This window comes from Anas platyrhynchos, chromosome 4 (genome assembly GCF_047663525.1).
Source record: "Anas platyrhynchos isolate ZD024472 breed Pekin duck chromosome 4, IASCAAS_PekinDuck_T2T, whole genome shotgun sequence".
Lineage (NCBI taxonomy): Eukaryota > Metazoa > Chordata > Aves > Anseriformes > Anatidae > Anas > Anas platyrhynchos.
This window is the reverse complement of record NC_092590.1, coordinates 71943332-71949044: the sequence shown is the minus strand read 5'-3', so window position 1 is coordinate 71949044 and position 5713 is coordinate 71943332. Positions and strand designations below refer to the sequence as shown.

The 5713-nt window shown below is 42.6% G+C and overlaps 1 long non-coding RNA gene across 1 annotated transcript; it reads right to left on the bottom strand.

Moving 5' to 3' along the window:
* Window positions 1–929: 929 nt before the first annotated feature.
* On the bottom strand, window positions 930–2666 carry LOC101792565 (uncharacterized). The gene is made up of 3 exons (XR_011808730.1): window positions 2254–2666; window positions 1403–1459; window positions 930–1286 (listed from the first exon to the last, which is right to left on the bottom strand). It is a non-coding gene; the product is annotated as an uncharacterized lncRNA (long non-coding RNA).
* Window positions 2667–5713: the final 3047 nt, after the last annotated feature.

Sequence of the window (5713 nt, the reverse complement as noted above, 5' to 3'; positions counted from 1 at the left end):
GGCCAGCCCTGTGTGGCGATGGATGCAGGGGCAGCCCAGGTACCGACGACCACCAGAGCCTGAGCTCACACTGGCATCTAGACGAGGGACTGGTTTGTGTAGACACATACCCATACAGGCTTACCTGGGAGCTTGGGTGATGGCAAGGGCAAGTGCAGCCCCATCAGAAATACCAAATCCAGAAGTCCCAGGGTCCCAGGGCAGAGGCATAGAGAAGGGAGAGTAAAATGATCATTTTTGAGCTGGGGCCTAGAAGAGTGTTTAGCAGATGCCGTCGTTCAGATTAATTCCTTGCTGCTGCTGGGCTTACAGGCGCCAGTCACACACATTTCAATTACTTCATGGGTGTGAGGACTTGACAGGTAGAGGGATGGATATGAGAAAAAGTGGTGTAAAATACATCAGTGGATATTTTTACCAACGCTGTAGGTACAGGGTGGTAGGGTGCGGTACTGAAAGCTTTATTAGCTCCTGTGTATATACCCATAGACTTTCTCCATCTATCAGGAGTGTGAGCATTTTAATCTTCAAGCACTTACCAAGCATGTCAGTATCACTTTCCCCTTTAACCAGCAACAGAACAGATCTGGAAGGAGGTGACGTGTTTTGATTCAGGCCATCCAGAGGGCTGATGACAAAGGTGGAGCAGACATCGGCAAACATGACAAAAAAATACTCTAAGTTCAATGAGATATTTTGAGGGTGATTTTTTTTTTTTTTTTTTTTAATGAAAACATGAAATTTAAAACAATTTAGATGGGAAAAGAATCATAACAAAATCAACATTTCCTTAAAGAATTTAAGTAAAATGTTTTGATTTTTTGAAAAATAACCATCAAACATGAGCACCTGGTTTTCTTCTGATGCAATCCGGGAAACCTGATTTTTTTTTCACAGCAAAGTGGCACATTTCTGTAGATGTGATGGTAATCTCGGGCTCCTTGGCTGGCAGCTCCTTTGGGCTGTACCTGGACAGCAGAGCCCCACTTGTAGGGTGCGAGCCCATCCCCGAATAGCTGCGCTGGCAAAGCCCCAAGCCTGGGCTGCGTCTACGCTGGGAGCACTTTGCCTGTATGACTATGCCATTATCATCAGACTTGTTTGTAAAATGTCTAGCCGACACTGAGCACGAGGGTCAGATTTTTAAAGCACGTAGTGTTCGTAATTGGAGTCAGATTTCTGGAGGAGCTCTGCTCCCATCTAAACACCTCCGGAGAGTGACTGGGTTGTCTCCCCCAGCTGTTCCCGCTGCGGGAAATGAGAGCTGCTACAGGCTGACTCTGGCCCTAGATAAATAATAATGAATGAAAGTCATTATAGGGGATGAATTTGCAAATATTTAAGGTTTCAAAGCATGAATTTTGTTAATTAAATAATGCTAATAATGCAACGTTGGTCTGACCTGAAGGTTAATGTGAAATCGCCGATGTTGGTGAGAATCTCTCTCCTCACAAATTCCCTGGGGTAAAAGAAACTTTTTTTCAGATTTCATCTGGCTTTGAAAGCTGAACTGATTGAACTGAAACCTTTCTATGGGGTTCATTCATCCCTCCTGTATGCCTCCAGACAAACCAGTAGCCATCAAGAAATAATATCGCCTGCACAGAGTATGGATTCAAAAGTTTATCTTTCTTTATAGCTTTGATCAATTCTTTTCTAGCTTGTTTTACACTGGGAAGGCTGATTTATAGTGAACCCATGTTAGGATGTTGGAAAACCTCGTTACTTGTGCAGAAAAAAAAAAAAAAAGAAATAAAAGGAGCAGTCTTTCAATATGCAATGTAATTTAGTTTAAGTACTACCAAAATAATTCTGTGGCTCTAGTTTAATTTGTCTGGTTTTCCCCAGACCTTTCCATATGCAGTGAGAGACAGATACCATAGTGCCATGTGCTCTAAGGAAACTTTAGCTACAATATTAGAAAACTCTATTTAATTTGATTATGGATGTCGCTAGGTTCAGTAATATTTATATGATTTTGTAGCTGTTACAAAAAAATTGTTTGTAAATCCAGGATTGTATTTTTACTTTAGTGCCTTAAAGGGTCTGAATTAAAATTAACAAAAAGTGTTTTAAAGGCAGAAAGAATGCTGTGCCTTTAGAGAGAGATTCGGAACACAAAGTCCCAGCTCTATCAGAGTCATCTTGGGTCATTTTTGTGGAACTGGATTTTTTTTAAATACAAATAAGATGTTTATGCTTTTGTAATATTTTCAAAACCTGACCCAAGACTTTGTGCTTCAAAAATCTTACCTCTAATCCCATATCTCAGAGGGTCGATGCGATGATAAACACATTAAAATTTGGGAAATGATTAGACACTACAATACTGGGAGAGGTGTGTTTGCCCCCTGCCTACAACTCAAAAAACAACTCACAGCACAGACACCAGAAACATGCAGTTAGTGGCACAGCATTTACCCTGAGATATCCTGATTTTGCTAACGGAGGCTGATGATTTCCAGCTGTGAATGTGAGCTCCTTGCTCACTTCTCCAGGCTGTGAAGTGCATGCTGAGGGATGTGCATCACACCGAGTGCCCTCTGGCCATGCAGCCCTCCTGCAGGTTGAAGCATACTTCATCTCAGATCTCAAATGCCTGTGAGAAATAAGAAAAAGAGCAGAAACTTAAATCTCTGCTTAAAATTTTGGAGAGAAACCCTGGCTCCGCCTCTAACCTCATTACAATATTTGGAAAGGTTGGAGTGTTTTGAAGCCCCCTCCTAATTTCTGCATGAGTAGAGCTGCTAGGCTAATGCAGGTGTACTCTTTTCGAAGTCCAAGCTGGTGCCAGTGAACTGTTACGTTTGGGCACTTGTAGTTTTCTCTCCCTGGGGCTCTTCATGCATCACCTGACAGAAATGGGCTCTGCAGCAGATGCAATTGGTGTTTAAAGTCAATGGATTCCACTATCCCTTTCCAAGCCCCTTGAAGACACTCCAGATAAGAAGCAGCTTTTGAAAGCCTGTGACTACATAGCCCTTATCATTCCCCTCTAAACACCCATCAGATTTACTGCGCTGCTTTGGTCTGGCAGGGCTTGTATCTGAATATAGTATTTTAGGTCACACCGCAAGCTTGATATCACGGGTCTGCAGAGGAATCGAAGACCACACCGTCTAATTGCAACCTTGTCCAACCACTAAATAGCGTTCTGTGGAGCAAAAGCCTATCTTTAGTCCTTCCCAAAAAACACTGAGCCTTTGCCAGGAGGTGAAAATGCTGGGAACATAAACAGAACTGAAGAACAAAAAATGGCAAGACTGAGAGGAGATTTTCCAATAGACAGCCTGTAATTTGCCATGGATGTGGTAATATAGCCAAAATAATTGAATTCTATGTGTTTCCAAAGGGTTTCTGTTAATTTTGTTGGCACACTTGGGTTGGGTGGTTGGTAATGTGATATGAAATCTTTCATCTTGGGTTTGCTGCTCTGAACACCACCCCAATCATCACCAACAATAAGCATCGCCCAATCATAAACATCACAGTTGCTCCCCTCGGGTGGCTTTTTTGGTGGTATACGTGAAATGCATGAGCGTTTCTCATTCCCCAAGTGGAGGAATGCTCCCCACATCCAAGAACACCATTGGTAACTGGTAATCTCATTGGACTTCAACTTACCCAGCTCTTCTTTAGGAGTTTTATTCAAAATGGATGGGAGCCAGCTAATACGTTCAAGGGGTTTGAAGAGAAAGCTTTCTGCTGAGTGGACAGACAGCTTCCCAAATGCTTCTTAAGGGAAAATAAGAAACAAAGACATCCTAGTTGACTGAAAATATTTAGTAGGAGGAAAAATGGAAAATAAGGTTAGAAGAGAACTTGAGAAGGCTTTTTATCCATTCCCTGCCCTGAGGCAAGATATTTTAGACCTGGCCAAGTCATTACAGAGATGTGCCTAGTTTCATGATGGGCACTGCATGACTTGCCCAAACTCAGCCATTGGCCTCCTCTGGTCTTCTAGTTAGAAAGGCTTTTTTTCTAATGTCTAAATGAAATATTTCTTTTTGCAGTGTCAGCACCCCTATTCTTGTGCCCAGGGAAACACAGACAATGGTTTATTGCTTTCCTGAAGTAGTGCTTTTCTTCAGTCCAAGGTCAACTGATAATGATGGGAAATGATCTGACACACTCTCCCTGTATGTGTAATGTCTTCCTATACCATAGGCATGGTGCATAATTAAGCTAAACTGCTCCCAGCCCCCTTTTAGTGCTCCTGGAAACTTGCTGGTCTCAGAGGATGCCATGTCCCATACCAACCTAGGCTCCCATTAAAGGGTAGTCAATGGGTTTATTGTAGGTAATGATATCTCCCTAATTCTCATATGAATATCTCTGCCACTGATGCATATAAGTGGACATCCTAAAGCTTACTTCTTATCCACGATCAGGAGAATATAACATACACATCCCCATGGCACAGAGAACCACAGCAGGTTCCTAGGATGGGAGTTTTTTCTTCCTTTCTATATTAAAGGAACACATTATTTTTATGGCCAGTAATTAAATGAGCTTTCCTGGGTACCACAAAGAGAGTGAGTGAAAACCTGAGCCTTTAGTTACTTATTGGAGTAATTTTTACTTTTGTTAAGATCAAAGGAACCCAATTCACTGCTGTTTGCATTAAAAAGTAATTTAAAGTTGCTTCACATGGAAATAAAATTTTGGATAATGGAGACTTTTGCTCAGTGTGTTGCAAGAGATGCATAGAAGGAAAAGATGAGGTGTGTACGTCTCCTGTATGTAGTCCTGGCAGCTTTGTGTGAGTAGTGGACCTATAGGTGCAAATAGGGAGTTTCAAAGTGCTATCAGTAATCTGCTGAGTGACCCTGGGTAAATTCAGCTTATCCCTTTAAGTGTCATGAAGTGGGGGTCATTTTTACATAATTTTCCCTGTTTGAAACATAGCAAAATTGCACTTATTGGTTTGAGCCACCCCTAAACCCTGAATTTTGCAGCTGGTTCTCTTCCAAATCATCATTTCTCACAGAGGAGACCCAGATACCATCACAAAACACACCTCTGTTGGGTTGTGAAGATGCCTTCCTTGCTGATGCAAGAAAGCAGAGCTCAAGCTAAGGTGTTAAGTAGTCCCTCTCTTCCCTAGGAATGCTGCTTCTTGTCTGTCTGCTGCTGTGCCTTGGTTTGTACCCCTGCATGGCTGAGGGCTGGGTCCCCAGCAGGGTTTGGGTGCTTTGCTGCCCCTTCCAATTTCTGTGCTGCATCCCCCTCCCGACTCAGCAAGGCTGTGGAACTTGGCCTGAGAAACTCACAGGTGTTTAAATGAAAAAAATAAAAACCACCCTGAGGCTGGAAAAGCCCAGACATGCCTTGTTGCCTTTCAGCTTTACCACGGTGGTACCGCCACTCACCTTATGTGACTTTCTCTGCTGTGGGCAAAAGGAGAAACAGAGCCAACCTCTCAGCCTGGTCCATTCCTCAGTGATTTTATCTGCCTTTTTCTTGCTTTTATCAGCCTGACCAAATGAAGTTCCCAGCATGGGTATGGCACCATCTGTAGGAGCAGACTCTATTGTTCTCTGGGCTGAGACCCGCTGGCTATTTAAATAAAACAACTTGTTATCTATGACTTCCTACTCTGTAGCCTACTGGTAATTTTGAATTGCTGTCAGAACATACTGTCCCCACAATCACTTCCCTCCTGCTGAGACATCTTTTCCTGTGTTTACCCATGTCTTTTAAGTAATACTTA